At 36.2% G+C, this 12,638-nt stretch overlaps 1 pseudogene; it reads right to left on the bottom strand.

Annotated features, from left to right (window-relative positions):
- Window positions 1-10,004: 10,004 nt before the first annotated feature.
- Window positions 10,005-11,308, bottom strand: LOC100931432 (annotated as a pseudogene).
- Between the last annotated feature and the right edge of the window lie 1,330 nt (window positions 11,309-12,638).

Below are 12,638 nucleotides of genomic sequence, written 5' to 3'. Positions count from 1 at the left end.
AGAAAAAGCATTTGATAAAATCAACATCCATTCCTATTAAAAACACTTGAGAGTATAGGAATAAATGGACTTTTCCTTAAAATAATCAGCAGCATCTATTTAAAACCATCAGTAAGCATCATATGTAATGGAGACAAACTGCAACCATTCCCAATAAGATCTGAGTGAAACAAGGTTGCCCACTATCACCAGTTACTATTTAATATTGTATTAGAAACGCTAGCTATAGCAATAAGAGCTGAGAAAGAGATTAAAGGAATAAGAATAGGCAATGAGGAAGCCAAATTATCACTCTTTGCCGATGACATGATGGTATACTTAGAGAACCCCAGAGATTCTGCTAAAAAGTTATTAGAAATAATCCACAACTTTAGCAAAGTTGCTGGATTATTAAATAAACCCACATAAGTCATCAGCATTCTTATATATCACTAACAAAATCCAAACAGTCAGAGTTACAAAGAGAAATTCCATTTAAAGTAACTACTGATAATATAAAATATTTAGGAATCTATCTGCCAAGAAAAATCAGAAACTTTATGAGCAAAATTACAGACCACTTTTAACACAAATTAAGTCTGATCTAACCAATTGGAAAAATATTAAATGCTCTTGGATAGGGCGAGCAAATATAATAAAGATGACAATATTACCTAAACTAATCTATTTATTTAGCTATACCAATCAGACTCCCAAAAAACTATTTTAATGACCTAGAAAAATAACAACAAAGTTCATATGGAAAAACAAAAGGTCAAGAATTTCAAGGAATTAATGAAAAAAAAATCAAATGATGGTGGCTTAGCTGTACCAGATCTAAAACTATACTATAGAGCAGCAGTTACCAAAACTATTTGGTATTGGCTAAGGAATAGATTAGTTGATCAGTGGAATAGATTAGGTTCTCAAGGGATAAAACAGTCAACAAATATAGCAACCTAGTCTTGACAAACCCAAAAGATCCCAGCTTTTGGGATAAGAACTTACTGTTTGATAAAAATTGCTGGGAAAATTGGAAACTAATATGGCAGAAACTAGGCATTGATCCATACTTAACGCCGTACACCAAGATAAAGGTCAAAATGGGTTCATGACCTAGGCATAAAGAAATGAAATTATTAATAAATTAGAGGAACATAGATAGTTTACCTCTCAGACCTGTGGAAGGGAAGGTTTTTATGACCAAAGCAGAACTAGAGATCATCACTGATCACAAAATAGAAAATTTCGATTATACCAAACTGAAAAGTTTTGTACAAACAAAACTAATGCAGACTAAGATTAGAAGGGAAGCAATAAACTGGGAAAATATTTTTACAGTCAAAGTGTTCTGATAAAGGCCTCATTTCCAAAAATATAGAGAATTAACTCTAATTTATAAAAAATCAAGCCATTCTCCAATTGAAAAATGGTCAAAGGATATGAACAGACAATTCTCAGATGAAGAAATTGAAACTATTTCTAGTCATATGAAAAGATGCTCCAAGTCATTATTAATCAGAGAAAACAAATTAAGACAACTCTAAGGTACCACTACACACCTGTCAGATTGGCTAAGATGACAGGAAAAAATAATGATGATTGTTGGAGGGGATGTGGGAAAACTGGGACATTGATTCATTGTTGGTGGAGTTGTGAACGAATCCAACCATTTTGGAGAAGTAGTTTGAACTATGCTCAAAAAGTTATCAAACTGTGCATACCCCTTTGATCCAGCAGTGTTACTACTGGGATTATATCCCAAAGAGATTATAAAGAAGGAAAGGGACCTGTATGTGCATCAGAATGTTTGTGGCAGCCCTTTTGTAGTGGTAGAAACTGAAACTGAATGGATGTCCATCAGTTGGAGAATAGCTGAATAAATTGTGGTATATGAAATTATGGAATATTACTGTTCTGTAAGAAATGACCAACAGGATGATTTCAGAAAGGCCTGGAGAGACTTACACGAACTGATGCTAAGTGAAATGAGCAGGACCAGGAGATCATTATACTTAACAACAATACTAGATGATGACCAGTCCTGATGGATCAGGCCATCCTCAGCAACGAGATCAACCAAATCATTTCTAATGGAGCAGTAATGAACTGAACTAGCTATACCCAGAAAAAGAACTCTGGGAGATGACTAAAACCACTAGATTGAATTCCCAGTCCCTATATTTACGCACACCTGCATCTTTGATTTCCTTCACAAGCTAATTGTACAATAATTCAGAGTCTGATTCTTTTGTACAGCAAAATAATGTTGTGGTCATGTATACTTATTGTGTATCTAAGTTTTATTTTAATATATTTAACATCTACTGGTCATCCTGCCATTTAGGGAGGGGTGGGGGTGGGTAAGAGGTGAAAATTGGAACAAGAGGTTTGGCAATTGTTAATGCTGTAAAGTTACCCATGTATATATATCCTGTAAATTAAAGGCCTATTAAATAAAAAAAAAAAAAAAAAAGAGAATAGTCCATTCCTATACAGAACTTAGGTTATATTGAGACACTCCCTGTTCAATACCTTCTCCCTTTACAGAATCATAAAATTTGAGAGTTGATCATCTTGTCCAAACCTTAAGCTAAAAAAAAAAAAATTGCAACAAAACATATTCATGAAATGATCATCCAGCCTCTGCTTGAAGACCTCCAAACAGAAGGAATCCATCCACCCCTCCTAAAAGTCCCTTCCATTTTCAATACCTCTAATTGTTTGTGAATTTTCCCTGATTCAATTCTAATTTAACTTTTTGTCAATTTCTATCAAATGCCCTCCTGTCTTCTAGGATCAATAAAAATAAGCCTATCTGAATCACTGAAAATCTTTTGTTTCTTTCAAGGTCATCTCTAAACACTCCTTCTACATAAAGCTGTTCCTTAATCCCCTATGTATCTAGCAGGGGGTCCTCAAACTATGGCCGCCGGCCAGATGCAGCAGCTGAGGACATTTATCCTCCCCACCCAGGGCTATGAAGTTTATTTAAAGGCCCACAAAACAAAGGTTTTGTTTTTACTATAGTCCAGCCTTCCAACAGTCTGAGGGAGAGTGAACTGGCCCCCTATTTAAAAAGTTTGAGGACCCCTGATCTAGACCCTTCTCACAAAAATCACCTTCTGTCTATTTTACATGTGCCTAAGCAGGTATGTAGCTCTTACAAACTAGATTATAATCCCTTGAGAGTTATAATATTTTTGATGTTCTCAATCCTTAACACATAATACCTACTTAATAAATGTATGTTTATTTATTCATGAATCATCATAATTCACAAATTTATGTACAACCACATTGCATCATTCCAGCTGCAGTCACTCTTTCAAAGCAAAAATCCCCCTTTCTCTTGCTCCCTTGATTATTCAGTAACCCTATTTAAAACTGAGGTCATTTAGTTCCTCAAGATTAGATAAAGTCAAATTACCAAATTCTCTTCTCATCATCTGAAAACAGTAAATCCAAGAAAGGAAGTTAATGGTGGGGTATAAATTTCCAGGAATCAAATGACTAAAGATGTTAAAATGAAATTATGGGAGTAGCTACAAACAACTTAGTTCTATCTGAAGGAACTAATTTTGAGTGGCAAAAAAGTTATGCTATTGTAGTAATTTTGCAACATGAATTTCAATTCATTCTTTAAAATTAGAAAGTATGAAGATAGAGATGGTATACAAGGTGAGGGAATGGCATCTTACTTATCAATGGATGTTGATCAATTTCTTGGTCAATTAGATTATTAACCTATAAATTACTTGATTAAAAATGTAGGAATGGAATTTTCATTCAGATGTGCAATAGTAGTCTTGAAAACTGTGGCTGGTGTAATTCATAGGTCTAAGAATAGCAACTTTCACTCAGTTGTCTAAATGTTAGCCTATATCTTTAACATTTTTCACCAAATGCTTCCAAATGTCCTACTAAGTATTCTAAGAGTTCCTCTACTTTGTCATAACTATATATTTATAAAAGATGATTTTTTTCATTTTTCTTTCTTTTTTTAAATTTCTGTTCTCAGTTCTTAATTCTCTTTCTTCCTCCAACTGTTCCACCCATTGAGAAGGGGAGGGATATACATTATTATTATGAAGACATGCCAAAAGTGCTGTATTCTCAGAGTTCTCTCTCCAGACATGGCAGCATTTTTCAGATGACAATACTTTCAACTAAACAATGATAGTTGGTTGCTATAACTTTAGCAGAGGGTAAAAAGGAATCAATTAATTAACAAGTTATGTATTAAGCACCTATTATGTGACTGAGGGTGGATAAGTGGCCAAGTAGATAGAGTACTGGACCTGGAGTCTGTTAAACTCATTTTTATGAGTTCAAATCTGGTCTCAAATGCTTACTAGTTATTGACTCTGGGCAAATCACTTCAACCTGTTTGCCTCAGCTTCCTCATCTGTAAAATGAAATGGAGAAAGAAATGGAAAACCACCGTGATATCTTTGTCAAGAAAATCCCAAATAAGGTCATGAAGAGCTAAACACAACTGAAAAAAAAGATTGAAATAAAACAATGTGAGATATTCACTATGGCAAGCACAAGTACAAAGTACAAGGAAAGAAACAAACCTCCTTTTCAATAATGCAGTGCTAAAGAACTAGTGGAGAATTTCAACTTAATGATGAGTAAATAAGAATGCCATATGCATGAATGGGCAGGGTTTGTCTTAAAGCACTACAATTAAAACTCCTAAGCTTTTAATTTATACTTATTTCATAATAATTATGCATACTAGGGTCACAAAAGTTAATAAATACATGTTAATAGCCAAAGGCAATTTTTCATTTTCTATCTTGACAGTAACTAGTAGCTGTGCCAAAAAATTTCCTACAGCATTAAAAGGTTTGTTGTGAAGAGATGCTTAGTGTGTCATATCCCTATTAATTGCTTCCCTTTACCCTACAATTGCTCCTCCCCCTACTTTATTTATAAAAACCCCTCTGGGTGGAGGAATCTTCTGCTAATGAATTCAGAGGATCAGGGGTTTTGAGCTTTCAAATGTTCACTTGGGCAAAAAAAAAAAAAAAAAAGAGATCTTGAGAGTTGAAACATTTTAATTACAAGGATAGAACCAAAATAAATGGCTATAGGAACAAAAGTTATGTCTTTGGTACTGAGAAATCTTTGGTGAGGAAATTCCCTCTACCAATATACAGATTGCCATTATATCTATAACTTTGAAAGAGAGATAATTAGAGTAATGAGAGGTTTTGATTTGGGTAGGATCATCCCTTCAGTTTGTGTCGGGGCAAGACTTGAACCTGGTCACCCTGAACTCCAGATAAGTTTTTTGTCCATTATACCATGCTACTTCATCCTCACCAAAAGTATTTGATTAAATACCTGGATTTTGAACAACATCTGGATTATTCAAGAATCTAGATGTTTGATTTGTTGTTATGTAGTCATATCCAACTGTTTGTAACTCTGTGGACCTTACTATTCATGTTTTCTTGGCAAAGATATTTAAATAGTTTGCCATTTCCTTATCCAGTGGAATATGGCAAATGTCAAAGTTACATACCTAGTAAATGTTTGAAATCAGATTTGAACTCAGATCCTAAAAACTTCAGGGTCAGCATTCTATCCAATGAGCCACCTAAATGCCTCCAGAAATCTGATTATGTATTTTAGATCCTAGGTGATTTTCTATCATTGTTTTGAAAGCACTTTATTTTTATAATTAAGTGGCTATGTTAATATTAAGGAGCTTCTCTGAACTTAACTGAGCTAGTCCTCTAGTTGATCCTCCAGTGAATTTGTTATCAAGTATATGTCCCAAATGTTTTCAAATTTATAGAAACTGCTAAAACATGTGTTTGCTCATATAGTCTTTAAGATCTACCTCCTATCACAAAAAAGGAAAAGGCCTTTTTTGTACAAAATTATTTATAGTAGCTCTTTTTATGGTGGCAAAGAATGGAAATGGCTGAATAATTTGCAGTATATGATTGGAATGGAATATTACTGTGCTATAAGAAATAACAAGCAGGATGATTTCAGGAAAAAACAATATTTGAAAAGACTTAAATGAACTGATGCAAAATGAAGTGAGCAGAACCAGAAAACATTGTACATAGTAACATTTATGTAATTATACAAATATGGAAATATGTTTTATGTAATTGTATATCTATAAATGGTATCAAAATGCTTACCATTTCAGGGAAGAGAGAAGTGAGAATGGGAAAGAGAAAATTTGGAATAAATTTTGTTTTTTTTAAGAATGTTAAGTATCATCTTTATATGAAATTGGAGGAAAAATAAAATATTATGATAAATAAGCCAATAAGGCACACAGAAGGAATATATATATATATATATATATATATATATATATACTTAACAAGGAAATGTGTACCATATATTTAAGATTAACATAAGCAACTGGTTAGCTCAAAAGAAATTCTGGGGCAAAGTTTAGAGTCAGTATGATCTGATCCTAAAAAGCAAAACTGCCTAGGAAAAGGTAAAAATAATCATTATATTATACAAATAAGGAGTACAGGAAGTATAGACAAATTAGAAATTAGAGGGGAAAAGATGGCTCATAGTTCTGAAATACTGCTCATGTAGGGAATAGTTTAAATAGTACCCTCCAAAATCTATGAAGAAATAAGGGGGGGAAGAATGGATGGAGGGAGAAGCAAAGGTGAAAGATGATCCCATGGATAGAGGAAGGTTATCAAGACAAATTAAGGAGCAGAATTAAAGCAGAAGAGTTAGCAGTGACAGGAAAGAAGAGATATACACAAACAGCATAAGGATTAGAAGTAGAATTTATGAGAAAAAAAGGATGGCTAGTAATCACTGATCTTAGGTAAAGTCAAAATTAAAGATTCAAACAAGATTGAAATCTACATTATATATTAGCCACAGTAATAATATTGTTTTAGGTGCATGTTTACATATAGCAAATGTGTATAAGTGTGTCTGAGTATATGTAAATATGTATGCATGTTGCTTTATATGTGTGTGCATACAGATAAATGCATATTTGTGTGGGTCTGGGTAGATGTGAATATGTATGTATGTGTGTATGTCTCTGTATATGTACTATATGAATCTATATCAATTTTATCTATTTCTCTATAATTTATATCTGTGCCTAGATATAGCCAGCTTAGGAGAGATAAGAGGATGAAAGAAGAAAAAAGTAACAAAATAAAAAAGTGCACAGAAAAGAACAAAAGAACAACCCATAAGGAAGCAAAGAAAAGATGTGCATTGATGAATATAATTTCTTTTACTATTATATATCCTTTCTTGAAATGTTAATTTATTGTTATACATTTTGAATCCTCCCTGATGTTCTGCTAGGCACATGACAACATTCTGTTCTGTTTTATTTTGTTTTATTTTCCTTTTCTGTTTTTCTTTTTCCTCTTCTTTTTTAAATAAACAGAAAATAAAAATATTTGCATAGTGTTTGAGAAATCACTGACAACCAAATAAATATCAACATTATTCAAATCCAGAAATCATGCTTAAGAGTAGAAGAAACAATTATTTCCATTATTTGTATTTTGTTAATTATAATCTTGACTCAATAAAAACTTTCATTTGAGTTTTTATTTCTTAAATATATTAAAGAAGTAGTTGGACATTTGACATATTTGATGTCATTTCTGTTCCAGGGAATGATTCTTAATGTGATTTTTCAGACAGTCTAACATGCCAGTATCATGATTTCCTTGAAAGGACCACTGTCTTCATCAAATCTTTTGTCCTACACAATTCATGTTCATGTCTTTCTTTAAGAACTTAATTTAAAATCTACTCAATATGCTATAAAGCATCTTCAATTTATTTTTATTTATTTATTACTTCAGGGATGTCACTAAGACCCTAAGATTGCCCCTATATTATACTTACATTAGCTTTCTCCAGAAAGAGGTCAACTGCTTTTCTGGTCAATATTCCTGTTGATATGCTTAATTTGACACCCCATGTACAAGTTTTCCTTGAAATATTCTATAACTTTTTCATACCATCATTAGTCTTTGCGGTGATTGCCAAATGAATCACCTAAATTCTAATTACTTGAAAAGATTCTATCTAATTTATAATTCTATCCAATATATTGTTTCAGAAATTTCTAGCAACTATGCCTCTCACATATATTTTCAATCATATGAGTCCTTGTCCTTGTTAGATGTAAGCAACACTATAAATTAGTACGATGATCATCAGTATCACTGTCAAATAAGGTATTAAAAAAGCATACATGTATAGGCGAAAGGCTTTTATCCAGTGTCATGAAAGATGACCTCTAGAAAATCCCCAAAGAAGAGATATTCTCTACAACTGTAAAGTATCCCAGATGGTCATAATTATATATGATATTATGCTGATCTATTAGTAGTCAGGAACACTACAGGGCAAAACTAATGAGATCCACAGCAACTCCAAAAAACATAAGCTTACCAATCCACTGAGGAACAAAGAGGTCAATGAAATTGCATCTTTCTCTAATAATGATGCACAATCGGATGGCCAGTTTATTGAGTTCATTCATCAGTATATTTAACTTCAATAAGAACTGCAAATAGATAATTAGCAAGACCCCTACTGAATGAGAAGAAGAGAGCAGGTTGGATAATAGTTCTTCCTTTCAATTGATCCCATGCTGTTCCTCACCATGAATATCCTTTTAAAAACAACACTAATAGAAACAGCAAAACACTGGTGTCTTTTCAGTAAAGTGAAATGAATAAAAAATAACACATATATCATCCTCAAATACTATTTTTGTACCAAATCAGTGATTTCATTGGTTAAAAAAAAAGTATCAAATTCAAAATGGAAATGGATCTCTTGAAGTTCACATATTGACTTAGAACAAAGCTTCTTAATTTTTTTCCTCTCACAACTGATTTTCACCAGAGAAATTTTTATATGACCCTGGGAATATAAGAAAGTAAAATAGATATATAAATCAAACATTTAATGATAATAAATCATAATTTCATGACCCTCACATTAAGTTATAAGACCTCATATGTGGTCATATGGCATCACAACAGACATTTAAGAAGCTGGAAATTAGAAAAATCATATATTAGCTATCTATGCTATATTGTATTTTTAACTTATTAAAACATTTTGCAATTACATTTTAATCTAGTTCTCATAGTAATGTGGAATTTTGTAGGTCACTTAGGCCCTAAGTTTGACACTTTGGACATAGAGCATTACTGATAGGGAAATTCCTTCTACCATATAGATCTACATTTATATATAAACATAGATATAGATAGGTGCATTATGTATTACATACATAGTTATATGTCTGTATATGAGTACATGTAGATAAATGTTTGTATGTATATACACACAAACATTATATATATATATATATATATATATATATATATATATATATATACACACACACAATTGCCTTATAACTTGCCTTAGATTGTTGCCTCAGACATAGATATCACATGATTTGAACAAGGTCACAGAGCTAAAAAAAAAAATGTCAGAGGCAAGACTCAAATCTATATCTTGCTTACTTTGATTCTGACTTACTATCCATGTCTTCAAGATACTTCTCAGTTTTAATAACATTAATATTTAATAGTTTTTTAATCATTTAATTCTTGAAGCTATATCTATATAATTTTTAAAAATGTAAACTTAAATCTACACAGCAAGATATTTACAAATATTTAGCACAATGTGAACGAAACACAATTTACATAATGATTTCCATGTTTACCTTAATATTCAAGATATAGAAAAAGTGTCCTATTTTGTTAGGATCTAAAACACTCTCCCCATAATAGCCCAAAGCTAATATGAACTTTGTCAGCTAAGCACTGACCTCCATTGACTTTTAATATTTAATAAATCTTCAAGTTTCTCTTCAAAATGAATGCAAAATGGACTTTGAGAGGCTCTTGGCTTTCTATGGATTATCAATGGAGAACAAGAAATAATTAAGACATTTCTGGAGTGTCATTAGATATCACACTTAATAAAAAAGAATAAGACTTTGGGGTATATTAAACCATTTCTTTTAGTACCAGACAAGAAGCTCAGTGCTCAATCCAGGAACTACAGTAAATGGAATCTCACTTGCTATCTACTCTCTCAAAACTAAAGAAAGAAATATTATAATCTAAAATATTGGTAACACTCATGTTTCATTCTTTAGCCAGGAAAGGGAGGAGGGGGTCAAGTCTTTTATATTAATCATTGGTGAGAAAAAAGATATTATATCTTTGTTTTTTATATGATTAGGGAAAAGCTGACTTACAAGTCGGCTCAAAAGTATTGCTCAAAGTATTTACAGGCTTTTTCCCCCATTCCCTGCTTAAATGCTTCGATCAGTTCATTTTTCTTCTTCTGGTCTTCAACCCAGTATACACTTGGGATCACAAATTCAGATATGACTCCGCATTCTGGACAGGACTTGATGATGGGATTCTCAAACTGCTTGGAGAACCTCCACCGTCGGATGCAGGACAGACAGTACGTGTGGCTGCAGTTGGAGAGGATCCCAAACCTTCTCTCCGAGGCTGATGGTTTCTCATAGACCACCTCCATGCAGATGCTACACACTTTCTCCTGACTTGCCTGGAAAGCTAAGGCTTTCTCCAAGTCGTGTTCAAAGGTTGCCATGATGAGCTTCTCATGCATCTTTCTTTGCTCTGGGTCAAAAGGATGCAGGACTTGTAACCTACAGATCTCACAAACATCGCCATGGAGACAGACACAAGCATCACCGAAGTGGCTGTTACCGTCGGAGCTCCCGGTCGCCACGTCACCCAGGCCACTCCAGATGGCTTCAAAGTAGGCATGAGGCTTCATCTCCATGCTACTGTTTGAGTCACCACAACCTCCCAGCTCATTCCTAGCACAGGGCCTGGTCTTTTCTCCAGTTAAGCCACACAAATTCCGGGCTCTACGCACCCGTGTCCTCTTCTCGGACTTGCCGGGTTTGCGGGAGCTGCTTTTCATCACAGACGCAGTCACGTCGGGGGGAGGATGTGGACTGTGGAAAATTGGGGGTGGCAGGCGGTGAGGCCCGGTCCTGCCTGCTGCTGGCCGTGTGGCCGTACCTCTACCGCCCCAACTCAGATCCATTCTGAGGATTCAAGTGATTGTAGCTCCTTTCTCCTTCTCTGGGAACTTTCGTACTTAAAGGCTTTATGAGTCCCAGTCCCAGAGGTGCTGGGTTTATTGGGGCGCTCTTGCCTGCAACGAGATCCACAGGCACAATAGCCTTTCTGGTAGAACTTGCAGATTGTAGATGGCTTGCTTGTTGACAGCCATCCACCCGTCCCTAACCCCTCCTCTCCTGTCCCGCCTCCCCTTCCTCACCCCTTCTGGTTCCCCCCAGACCTCTGCTTCTTCGGGCTCCCCTATCCCAGTCCCCTGCCCAGCCAGCTCCCCTGGCCTCGATGACCTCCCCGGGACGAAGGCTTCTCAGTTGCCTCGCTTGTCCCCTCGGGAAGCCCCATCCCCACGAGAGTCGGGGACTTGGACAGCTCACCCCCACTCTCAGGGGAGCTCTTGGAAGAAGAGCCCCGCTCCTGCCCGTCCTTCTTGGGCTTCCTGCCCCGGCCCCGGTGCCTCGTCCTCAGCCTCCCTCAGTCATCCTTGTTGGGGTCCCTGCTGTCATCGCGCCTTGCTAACCCCGGGACCCGGCCGTTCTCCCTGTCCCACCACCGGCTCTCGTCCCACACGTCATTCTGATCCGCTCCCAGTGGTCCTTTCCCTTGTACCGTCGGTCCAGATTCCCCTTGTAGGGCTTCCAGGTGCACTGACCCCTGTCCCAGACCCAGTTGCCGCCCTCCAGCTGCCGCACCCAGCCCAAGCTGTCCCTCTACAGTCTCCTCCCTTGGCCCTTCCTTTCCCAGCTTTCGCTGGCGCTATAGCCCTTCCAGTCCGCGCTGTCCTTGAGTCATCTCTCCTTGTCCCATTTGTGGCCGGGTATCCTTCCTCAGGTGCCTCCCTTTGTCCCAGTCTTTCCTCTTCAGCTTTCTATCCTTGTCCACATTCCCCTTTCCCCGCTTTTGTGCCTCTTCCCAAGCTGTAATTGGTTTTGTTTCTGATTCTTTTCACGTCCTTCTGTAGCCCGGTTGTCCCGTCCCAACTCTCCCTGGATAGGTACCTACTTTTATCCAAACTGTCCCTCTGCTGTCTCCTCCCTCTGTCCCAAGGGTCCTTCCTTAGACCTGTCACCCCATCGCAACTGCCCCTGGACAGGTACTTTCTTCTCTTCAAACTGTCCCTCTGCTGTATCCTCCCTCTGACCCAAGGGTCCGTCCTTAACCCCGTCACTCTGTCCCAACTCTCCCGTGACAGATACCTAGACCTGTCCCCCCCTCATTTTCCTCCCCTTATCCTAAGAGGGCTGTCTTAACCCTGTCACCGCATCCCAACTCCCCCTGGACAAGTACCTTCTCCTGTTTAAATTATCCCTCTGCAGTCTTCTGCCCCTGTCCCAAGAGGACTGTCTTAGCCCTGTCACCCCATACCAACTCTCTCTTGACAGGTACAATATATCCAATACCTATAGGATAACATCAATAGTAATTGATTCACATTAAACAGATGGTAAAAAAAAGAATAAAAATAAATAAATAAAAATAAACAGATGGTAAAATTTTTGATGAAGAAATAATACTCCGTTG

This window comes from Sarcophilus harrisii, chromosome 6 (assembly GCF_902635505.1).
Source record: "Sarcophilus harrisii chromosome 6, mSarHar1.11, whole genome shotgun sequence".
NCBI lineage: Eukaryota > Metazoa > Chordata > Mammalia > Dasyuromorphia > Dasyuridae > Sarcophilus > Sarcophilus harrisii.
The sequence above is the reverse complement of the archived record's forward strand: the minus strand, read 5'-3'. Positions and strand labels throughout refer to the sequence as shown.